The following is an 11,304-nucleotide window of genomic DNA, read 5'->3' on the forward strand; positions in this document are numbered from 1 at the left end:
TTTTCGAAAAGCACATTTAAGCAAATCAGAGATTTTAACACGAAGTTTCATGGGCTACCAAATGAAAACCCCAGGGGTGCCCCAGATCTGTGCCATGTCCTCTTGTCAGCCCTTCACAGCCACCCCCACCCCAGCTGCCTTGCTTCCCACAAGGCTACAGGATTCAGGTTAGAACTAACATAAAGAGAAAATATGATGCTAATTTGAGGACACTAAATTTGGTCATAAAGCCATTTAAAAGTAAAATTCAAATCGAATGACAGCTGGATTCAAATAGATAGAAGGGTCAGTCCTAAGTAGGTTGACCCAGGAAGAAGGATGCCCAGAAAAGCTCAACCAGCTAATGTTTAAATGTGGGAAACACGCAGCCTCCTAGGGATTTAGATTCTGGGCTGCTTCAGAGACCTCCGGATCCCTTTCTAAAATGGAACCCTTCAAGATTATTCTAGACTTAATTTATTTGTTTGTTTGTTTACTTATTTATTTATGACTGTACCTGAGGCATATGGAAGTTCCTGCGCCAAAGACTGAATCCCAGCTGCAGCTGTAACCTATGGCACAGCTGCAGCCAGATCCTTTAACCCAATGCACCAGGTTGCAACCTGAGCTGCTGCACTCAGATTCTTAACAAACTGCTCCAGAGCAGGAACTCCCTAGGTCCTCTTTAGACTTGAAGCAGAGAGCTTCCTAAATTTTGTCCAGGAGGCTGCATGTATTTTATGAGTCCAGATCCAGGCTTTTACCTTCCCCCTCAAATTAATTCTTCCTCCAGCTTTCTCTTTCATGAACAGCATGGCCATGTTCCCAACATCCAGTGTTATAATATCAGAAAAATCTGTATTGCCTTCTCTTTGAATCCTTGCAAAATCTCGTGGTGTTTAAATCATGGCTTTTGCCTTAATCTCATCCACTCCCAACCCAACTACTTTGTCCAGTACTTCAATCACACTGGTTCCCTCAGACTCTGTAACAACTTTCCACCTTCTCCTTTCTCCTTTCTCTTCCCCTAGAACTTAATTAATAACCTGCCAAAGTCATCCTCTCAGAGCACACTCCAATTATGTCATGCTCCCCCCGCCCCCGCAAAATTTAATGACTTCCTACGATCCCACCAAATCAGTTAAAATTCCAACTCTGAGAGTTGGCGCCTTCTGTAGCCAAGATCCCAATCTACCTTTCCAAATAAGCCTCTTGCTGGCCTTTCCACCACCATGCTTTTCTTTCAGCCCATTCTTCTCAACTAGCTTCCATTTTCTCCCATGTGCGCAACTTGTAAAATTTTACCCAGCCTTCAGCTTCATCTCAAATGCTCCTCAAAGATATGAGCCCCTGGAGCACAGATGGAGGAGGGCCAGAGCAGATGCTCTAAGGCAGGGGCCACTCTACCCAAATCTAAGGGATGTGTAACCTAGGAAGCCCCTGGATGGCTCCAGGGAAAATTGTGAATGTCCTAAATCTTACCAAAAAAAAAATATATATATATATATATACACATATATATACACACACATTTTTGCAGAGATAGTTTTATCAAATTGAATGACCCTAAAAAGGTTGTCAAACACCCAACTAAGGGCATCTTTCCCCCCCCTTCCTTCAGCATCAAACATGCTGCACCAGCTTTGGAATCACATGTCCCATTCTCCTTAAACAGTCAATACCATGGGGGGCAGTGTCTGTGTCACCCATCATGGTATCCCCCAGCACCTTCCCTGGCACCTCTCTCACAGGCCTATGGAACATCTGCTAACTGACAGGTGGCGGGCTAAATGCTGAGCGTAAGGAAAGGAAAGATGGGTTCCCCGCCATCATGGAGCTTGAGCAAGGGAGTCATGCAGTTAAATCTGCAATTAAAATAGTTTGTAAAACACATTCTGATGGAATATGCCCATGGTATTATGGAAACACTGATGAAGGGCATCCCAGTAGGGCCTGGGGGGAGCCTGGTCACCCTTCCAGAGATGAGTCTTGAAGAATCAGAAGGGAGGAGCCAGATACCAGAAGAAGGAAGGATCTTCCCGGAAAAGGAATAGCGTGGGGAAACACTCCCCAAAGCATGGAGTAGGTAGTACATCTCAGCCCAAGGATGCAAGGACATGAGGAGGAAAGGTTGAGAGGAATGGGTTTAGGACTCTGAATATTATCGTGAACAACATGAAGGGCCAATGAAGGATTAAAAGTGGAAGAAGAAAATATTGTATTTGTACTTCAGGCAATTATTGCTGCAACAGAGTGGAAAATGAGTTACAGCAGTGAATTCTTAAGAGGCCATTCAGCTACTTTAAATACATGTTATAAAAGGTCTAAAGTAATAGCATAGCAAAAGGGTTAGAAAGAAAGGGAAAGAGTGTAGAAATATTTAGGAGTTTAAAATCAACAAAATATAGTTACAGGGAGTTCCCGTGGTGGCACAGTGGTTGATGAATCTGACTAGGAACCATGAGGTTGCAGGTTCGATCCCTGGCCTTGCTCAGTGGGTTAAGGATCCGACGTTGCCGTGAGCTGTGGTGTGGGTCGCAGATGCGGCTCGGATCCCGAGTTGCTGTGGCTGTGGTGTAGGCCAGTGGCTACAGCTCCACTTAGACCCCTAGCCTGGGAACCTCCGTATGCCGCAGGAGTGGCCCTAGAAATGGCAAAAAGACCAAAAAACAAAACAAAACCATATAGTTACTAATTTGATGTGAAGAATGAGGAAGAAGGTAGAATCATGAAAAGTATCTAGCCTGTGCATCTAAGTGGCTATTTCCTGAGACTAAGGATACGAAGGAGGAGGAATGTACTGGGTTCTGTTGGATTCATGGTTCTTATGAGACTGGATCCATAAAATCAGAGTTCTCATTGTGGCTCAGAGAGTTAAGAACCCAGCATAGTGTCCATGAGGATGTGGGGACGTGGGTCAATAGCTGGCCTGGCTCCATAGTTTAGGGATCGGGCATTGCCAAAAGTGGCAGCATAGATCACAGATGTGACTCAAATCTGGTGTTGCTATGGCTGTGGTGTAGGCCTGCAGCTGTAGCTCCAATTTGACCCCTAGCTCGGGAACCTCCGTATGCTACAGGTGAGGCCCTAAAAAGAAAAAAAAAAAAAAAAAAAATCAGAAATTGGTTAAGATGCAGATTTTGGAATCATGACAAGACAGGTGGTGATTAATTATAGGAATTCTAAGTAAGTCACTCATGCAGAATACAGAGATAAAACGAACAGGGGTCAAGGGAAAGCAAAGAAAGGAAGAGCATTCACCGGGCTGGGAAATCGCAAGTGACTATTGACCCTTCGCAGAGTGATGGCTTTGCAGTGCTGCAGGCAGAAGCAAATTGGCTTGAGTGAGAATGAGGCTCTAATATTGAGAGAGGAGTCAGACAGTAAAACCAGTGACCTTGGACCAAGTGAGAGCCCCTCCCCCAAGCCTGTGTTGTACGGCTCTGCTCTGCCCCTCCTCCAGCCTCCTCCCTACATGGGTCTCTTGATCCTTGGGTGTGGAGTCAAAGGAACACACCTACTGGAGCCACCATTCGCCTTCCAGATTATATTCTGATTGTCCAGGATCCCAAATTCCTTGTCCCAAAGTCCCCAAGCTCATTTCTAAGCCTTTTAACCCTGGGCTGCCTCTCAAATCCAGTCCATAAAGAGGTCAGACCACATCATGGGCGAGCATATGCTCAGCACCACGGGTGGCTGAGGACAGCCATTTGCAGGATGGGGAAGGGGTGAGGCGTATCCTTGGGTGTGGGCTGGGGTTGTAAGAGAAAATGTCCTGATAAAAAGGTAGAAAGGAGGAGTTCCCGTCGTGGCGCAGTGGTTAACGAATCCGACGAGGAACCATGAGGTTGCGGGTTTGATCCCTGGCCTTGCTCAGTGGGTTAGGGATCTGGCTGGTGTTGCTGTGAGCTGTGGTGTGGATCACAGACGCGGCTCGGATCCTGCGTTGCTGTGGCTCTGGCGTAGGCTGGTGGCTACAGCTCCGATTGGACCCCTAGCCTGGGAACCTCCATATGCCAAGGGAGCAGCCCAAGAAATGGCAAAAAAAGACAGAAAAAAAAAAAAACAAAAAAAACGTAGAAAGGAGAGACCCTGGCCATGATGACTAAGCCAAGTCCAGCTAATTGCCCCAACCACCCTTCCCCTACACATCTGCTTCTATGAACTCACTTCCGCATCTGCTACCGTGCCTGACCTCACTCCGGTCCAACCAGCCAAGCATGGACCTGGAAAAGGCAGCCCATAAAAGCCTTGGGAAACCCCTTCTCGGGGCTCAGACCCCCGAGAGCGATCTCCTCTGAGCCCACCGGTGTAATAAATCTGAGTTCTCCAACTCTCTGAGTGCCCACTTGGTTTCTCTCCGGGTAAAAGATCTGATACCCTGCAGCCACAGAGCTGCTGGAGCTGGTACACTACAGCCACAGGGCTGTCGCTGGAGCTGATACGCTGCGGTGCAGGGCTGCTGGGCAGCTGCCGTAACAGGGTCTCCACAAGCATGCACTCAGGGTCCCTCTTGATGGTGGAAGGAGCCAGAAGGAAATGGGAAGGAAGGCCAGCTGTGAGCCAGAGACCTGGCACCAACTCTCCCCTACAAAACCACGTTCTACGCCAGAACTCCAAGGACTCTGAGAATTCTAAATTTCATCCTGACCTTCTAGGTATATTTATCAAGGTCAAACAAAAGAACTACAAGTTATTTAATAGCTCGTTAATTTGATGTGTAACTTTTGTTTTGTTTTGTTTTCATGGCTGTACACATGGCAGATGGAAGTTCCCTAGGCCAGAGATCCAATCTGAGACACAGCTTCGACCTACACACTATGGCAACACTGGATCCTTTAATGGGCTGTGTCAGAATGGGGATCAAACCCACACCACTGCAGCCACCCTTAACCCCCTGTGCCACAGTGGGAACTCCTTGATATGTAACTTTTAAATATGTAGACACTGTGTGCAGGCCTTCATTTGTGCTCTTACTTGGGGCCCCACAGATGTCAAGGTGGGGCCTGGTGGAGACAAAGAAAATAAGACACACTATGGGAGTTCCCGTCATGGCGCAGTGGTTAACGAATCCGACTAGGAACCATGAGATTGCGGGTTCGATCCCTGCCCTTGCTCAGTGGGTTAACGATCCGGCGTTGCCGTGAGCTGTGGTGTAGGTCGCAGACGCGGCTCGGATCCTCCGTTGCTGTGGCTCTGGCGTAGGCCGGTGGCTACAGCTCCGATTAGACCCCTAGCCTGGGAATCTCCATATGCCGCGGAAGCAGCCCACGAAATAACAAAAAGACCAAAAAAAAAAAAAAAAAAAGACACACTATGAATAACTGTGCCTGTGAAGAGACAGCAAGAGGTAAAATATTAGGGTAGAAGGGAGTGTTGAGTTTTGTTTTGCTTACGATAAATAAACCTGAGTATATATTACCCACAAGAGAAAATTTTCAGTAGAGAGAAAGGGGGGTTGAAGATACAGAGAAAAGGGCTGTATTGGAAAGTAACCCTAAGGAGCTAAACCAGCATGGAATTCAAAAAGTGGAGATGAGAATGGGAAGGCCCAAGGAAAGGCCTTGGGAATGAGTGGCTGAAATGAAGCTAAGCAACAATTAAGAGTTGTTTGCATTTATCTTTTTTCTGTCCTTCCGGGAGCTCTGACAGGCATTGAACACAATGATAGGCAACGAATTCGAATGATTCTGGAGAAAGAAGTTAGTAGAGTGGCTTCAAGTATGCCATGTTGAGTGAATCTGGTAGCTTGGTTTATGGAAATCCATCTGGATTTCAATAGGACTACCAAGACGGTTTTAACTTTCTCAAAACGGGTGGACCAAGTGTCAGGTTAATTCGTGGGATCTATTTCATTCATTAGTCCAGTCTAATTCTCAAAACTTGATTTTGCAATGCCTAGTTACCTCAAGAGCTGTTGCGAAACAGTACCCAAGTGCTCAACACAGATTTAATTTTGATTGGCCTTAGTCATTATAGGTGTCCTTTGTCATGGTTTTATGAGAGGGAGGAGAAGTTGTGAAATCCGACTAAAAGAGTAAGGTTTCATCATTTCCAAGAGCCTGTCAATTGTTATCCCAAGGAGTTGGACTCATTCCAACATTCCAAGGTAAACTGGACTTAAGTTATCGATAGGCTAATAAAAGTGGGAACACTGAGGTTGGTTCTAAACCTTGAGATCCAAGAATGGAACAAGCAGTCCCAGCTTAACAACATCCACTTTGCAAAATTATTCATGTGTATTTATAGACAGAGTCCTGGCTGAACACCACAGTCTCCCACATTCAGTGGCAAACTCTGACATGACCAGGGAAGGAAGATTCCCAGGCGGCAGTGTCTCCCAAATATCCCTTCTCTACCTGAGTCTCCATCAGATACACTCCTCTTGCCATGAAATTTCTACAGGAGTCCCCATCATGGCCCAGTGGTTAATGAATCCGACTAGGAACCATGAGGTTGTGGGTTCGATTCCTGCCCTTGCTCAGTGGGTTAAGGATCCGCCGTTGCCATGAGCTGTGGTGGAGGTTGCAGACGTGGCTTGGATCCCGCGTTGCTGTGTGTGTGGCTGTGGTGTAGGATGGTGGCTACAGCTCTGATTCGACCCCTACCCTGGGAACCTCCATATGCCGTGGGAGCAGCCCTAGAAAAGGCAAAAAGACAAAAAAAAAAAAGAAAGTTCTACGGGGCAACACAAGGTTCCAGCTTCCAAAATTTAGTTCATTTCCCATTGAAAATAATAATCATAGTTTAATAATCATGGAACTTATTTTCCTGGCTAAACTTATAAAAAGTGTCTTTAGCCCATGTCATAAGTAAAATCATGGTGCACTCTCTCTACGGAGAATATGCTCCAAGTTCCCAACAACCCACTTAGGAAAATTACTTTTGGAACCGACCTGTTCCTAAATTGGGCGGGGCTCAGCAGTTTGTTCTTGCTTCCCCACTCTCTGCGTCCTTGTTCAATTTATCTCTTAATATAATGAAGTCCTGGAGTTCCCTTGTGGTTTAGCGGGTTAAGGATCCAGTCTTGTCACTGGTGTGGCTCTGGTTACTGTTGTGGCACAAGTTCGATCCCTGGCCCAGGAACTTCTCTACATGCCAAGGGCACTGCCTATATCTATACATACACATGCATATATACATATATACACGCATACAAATATACATACACATAAATATATAAAATGAAGTCCTTGAGCAATATAGGGGTGGAGGAGTGGGAGGTACAAACTATTGGGTGTAAGATAAGCTCTAGGATTATTGTACAACATGGGAAATATAGCCAATATTTTATAATAACTGTAAATGGAAAGTATCCTTTAAAAATTATATAAAAATATACATTTTTTAAAAATTAAATACCTTAATTTTTTAAAAAAATTTTACAAATATATCCCAAAGTCCCTTATTTGCTATATAAAGACAATTATCCTGGGTTATGGGCTTTCTCTATATCCCTCCTAGATCAATGGCTAATTAGAAGACTGGGTATACACTTAACATAGGATTACACACATAGGGGATCTTGTGTAGAGTTCTGGTCCTCCCAGCCCTGGCTTTGCTCCCTGGCAATGATAGAAGCATCCGCTAATACCCATCCTGACATCAGCCTAGAGGGCAGGTTGGAGAGGCTGTAGAGGAAGGCGTGGTGGTCGTGGGAATATGTCTTGCCTACGGTTATCCAGATGGAAGACAGTGAGGGCCTGGAACAAAGAAGTGGCCTTTGGGGCGAGAAGACTTGGGCAGATAATTGAGGCAGCAGAGGAGTTCCCACTGTGGCACAGTGGGTTAAGAATCAGACCACAGCAGCTTGGGTGGCTGCAGCAGTGCAGGTTTGATCACTGGCCTGGTACAGTGAGTTAAATGATCTGGCATTGCTACTTCTGCAGCTTGGATTCAATCCCTGGCCCAGGAACTTCCATAGGCCAAGGGTGCAGCCATAAAATTAAAAAAAAAAAAAAAAAAAAGAGGCAACAGAGATCCAACCCACAGCATTTATCAGGTAGTTGCTAATGGGGTGAGAGAAGGATCATGAGAAAGGGCTGAAGACTTGAGAGTCCTTCTCTCTTCCCTGAGGGGGTATTTCTCTCCATCTCCTCTGGGCTGCACACAATCAGCCTCCATCCTTCTCTACCTGTTGTTGTGGGTTTGGGAGTTCTGGGCCCCTGGACTGCAAATGAATCTTTATAAATAAACCACTCCTCCTCGGTACCCACTCCAAAATTTTCAGCAAGTTTTCCCCTTTCATTCTGCCTCTCACCATCCTACCCCATTTCCCCCCCACCCCCAGTCCAGCTGTTAGGTTTACTGAGGGAGGGACGCTCAAGGCCAAGTTGATAAAGCAAGTGAGATTTATTAAGGCATCAGAGGGAGATGGGCTAAGCTCAAGATGGCACCAGCTTTGACTGTGAGGAGGTGCTAGGCTTATAAAGGATCTGTGGCAGGAAGCTGTGGCTGGAGTTCCTGGTGGGTACTTGTGGCAGGAACGATGAAGAAGGAGGGGAAGGTCAAGGGAGGGGTAGGGGGTGGAGTCCCTTGACCAGGGCAGTTAATCCTCATGGGAGGTTAATCTATGCAGGCAGCTGTTTTCCCGCAGGCCACGGTTTCTTGCCGCCCAACTTGAGCCTCCACATTCTGGAAGAGGGTGTCCACAGCAGGTCTCCAAGGGGAACAGCACATTTGGGGGTTTGGGGGGGGTCTGTCTCCATCCTCTGGACCTATCACCAGCCTTCTTTTAAACTCATTTACACATTTTGGGGGGGAGGCATTTTATCATATGTTATATTCTGGCGATTTCCTACTAAGGAGAAAGCTTTTCATTTCGTTTAAGTATAGAGTTTGGCACAATGGCCTCAGTTTTTTTTGTTTGCTCGTTTTTGTCTTTTCAGGGCCGCACCTGCGGCATATGCAGGTTTCCAGGCTAGAGGTCGAATCCCAGCCGTAGCTACCTACACCACAGTCACAGCAACACGGGATCCAACCCGCATCTTCAACCTACATCATAGCTCACGGCCACACCAGATCCTTAACCCACTGAACAAGGCCAGGGATCGTACCTGCGTCCTCATGGATGCTAGTCAGATTCGTTTCCACTGAGCCACGGCAGGTACTCCTGGCCTCAGTTTTGTTGGCCTCCTTTCAATGCCTTTCTGAGATATTTTTCTGTGCCTGAGGGTCAGTGGACTTTTGCACAGAGACTGTAATGGTTGAGTCCAGAGCAGAGTAGCATGGCTCCCTACTACCTATTTGGTACCTCACATTTATCACCTTAATGAATAACTATGTTGTCATTTACTCACAGGTCTCCTCTTTGAGAGGCAGGAGTATGTGCAGCATGCAACAGCTCGATGTGGGATCTCAGTTTCCAGACCAGGAATTGAACCCAGGCCACAGCAGTGAAACTACTACATCCTAACCACTAGACCACCAAGGAACTCCCATCATAGGTCCCATTCTTAAGTGGTAAAGGAGAGCTCTGTGGCTCATCTTCCCTCTCCATATAAGTTGAACCAGTTTCACCTAAGAGTATTTACTTAACCACTTCAATTCAGTTTGACTCCACCTAAGACATTTAACTCAACATTTACTAAGTTCCTCTATTTTCTCTTTGTCAGAAAGACTCTGACAACTTGCTGTCTTTCCACAGGCTGTCCAAGACCATCCTTCAGGTCAACCCTCAGGTCTTACTATTTCACTACTTAAAAGAGCTAAGGGTCAACTGTAAACATCAAGGTTCCTACTGGTGGAAGTCCCATCGTGGCGCAGTGGTTAACGTATCTGACTAGGAACCATGAGGTTACGGGTTCAATCCCTGTCCTGGCTCAGTGGGTTAAGGATCCAGTGTTGCCCTGAGCTGTGGTGTAGGTCGCAGATGCAGCTTGGATCCCACGTTGCAGTGGCTCTGGCGTAGGCTGGTGGCTACAGCTCCGGTTAGACCCCTAGCCTGGGAACCTCCACATGCCGTGGGAACAGCCTTCTTGGGTCAAAAAAAAAAAAAAGTTCCTACTGGTTAAGCTTCTTTTAAATCATTTCTGAAAATGTTTAGTAAACTAGTTCCACCCTATGATGGTTAATCTTATGTGTCAATGTAACTGGGCCCGGGTGCCCAAATGCGTGTGGTCAAATGTTATTCCGGAGGTTTCTGTGAATGTATTCTGAATGACAACAACATGTAAATCAATGGACTTTAAGAAAAGCATATTGCCCTCCAAAATGTGGGTGGGATTTATCCAATCAGTTGAAGGTCTAAATAGAAAGCAAGACTGACTTCCCCTAAATGAGGGAAAATTCTACCAGTAGCCTTTGGACTTGAACTACAGTATTGGTTCCTCCCTGGATCTCCAGCCTGTCAGCCCTCCCTGCAGATCTTGAACTTGCCTGTGTCCAAAAACAATCTTATGAGCCAATTCCTTAAAGCTCTCACTCTCACTCCATGTGTACATCTTGTTGGTTCTGTGTCTCCCCATTCATCCTCCAGGGCTTGACTTGGAAGATTCCATCTTAGCAGGAGAGGACCTCTTGGGTGGGGCTGAGAGTTTGCTGGCGATTCTGACTAAAGAACTAAAGGGGGAAGGGAAGAAGGGATGCTCTGGAGGTCTGACCCACAACTGGGCATGTGACATGGGGGGAAAAAATATCCCTGGGAGAGCTAAGGGAGAGGAGTAGCCTCTTCCAATAGCATCCCAGAGGCAATGGAAGAAACCCCATAGGTCTGTCGAAGCTATCAATAATCAATGTGATCTGATTATGTTAATTTTAAATATGTTGAAATTTTATTTTCAGTTTCCATTGTATCTTTTTTTTTTTTTTTGTACATTTCTCTGTGCAGTTATTTCATCCAAGATCACTAGGGACTGAAAGGTTGCCTACTTCACACAAAAACCATTCTCATCGTATTGGTGGTGACATGATGCTGGGGTACATAGCACCTACTCTGCTTTCCACCCTTGATTCCAGTCCTTACTGAACCCAGAAGTCTTCAAAGCTTTCCTTCTCTCATAGAGCCCATACAGATACACCCTAGTTTATGCAGTGAATGGGCTTCTGCAAGTACAGTGAGGCATATCTTTTGAATTGTGAAGACACAACAGAGGAGTTGGCTGTTTCAAAGAAAATTTACAAGTATCTCATTCCTTAATGCCATAAGCCATTCTGATTCAAGATCATAACCTTTCTCTAATGTATTAGCTTATGAAGTTTCTTTTTTTTTGCTTAAGAAGTTTAATTAAAGCAAGATAAAACTATACTTAACAACATTCAGTTGCGTGAAAGAGTTATGGTAGAAATGCTTGATGCATTATCAGAAAGTAGCTCAATATCTCGGAT

At 45.7% G+C, this 11,304-nt stretch overlaps 1 long non-coding RNA gene across 1 annotated transcript in view; it reads right to left on the bottom strand.

Annotated features, from left to right (window-relative positions):
- LOC146403400 (uncharacterized) overlaps positions 1-11,304 on the bottom strand; it is a 1,275,680-nt gene that overhangs the window by 793,772 nt on the left and 470,604 nt on the right. The gene's annotated exons all lie outside the window — the stretch shown is intronic.

The sequence above is a fragment of the Sus scrofa genome, chromosome 5 (assembly GCF_054392235.1).
Source record: "Sus scrofa isolate SSC_HxYL_T2T_F1_AM1 chromosome 5, Sscrofa_HxYL_maternal_Yorkshire_Landrace_v2.0, whole genome shotgun sequence".
NCBI classification, from domain to species: Eukaryota; Metazoa; Chordata; class Mammalia; order Artiodactyla; family Suidae; genus Sus; species Sus scrofa.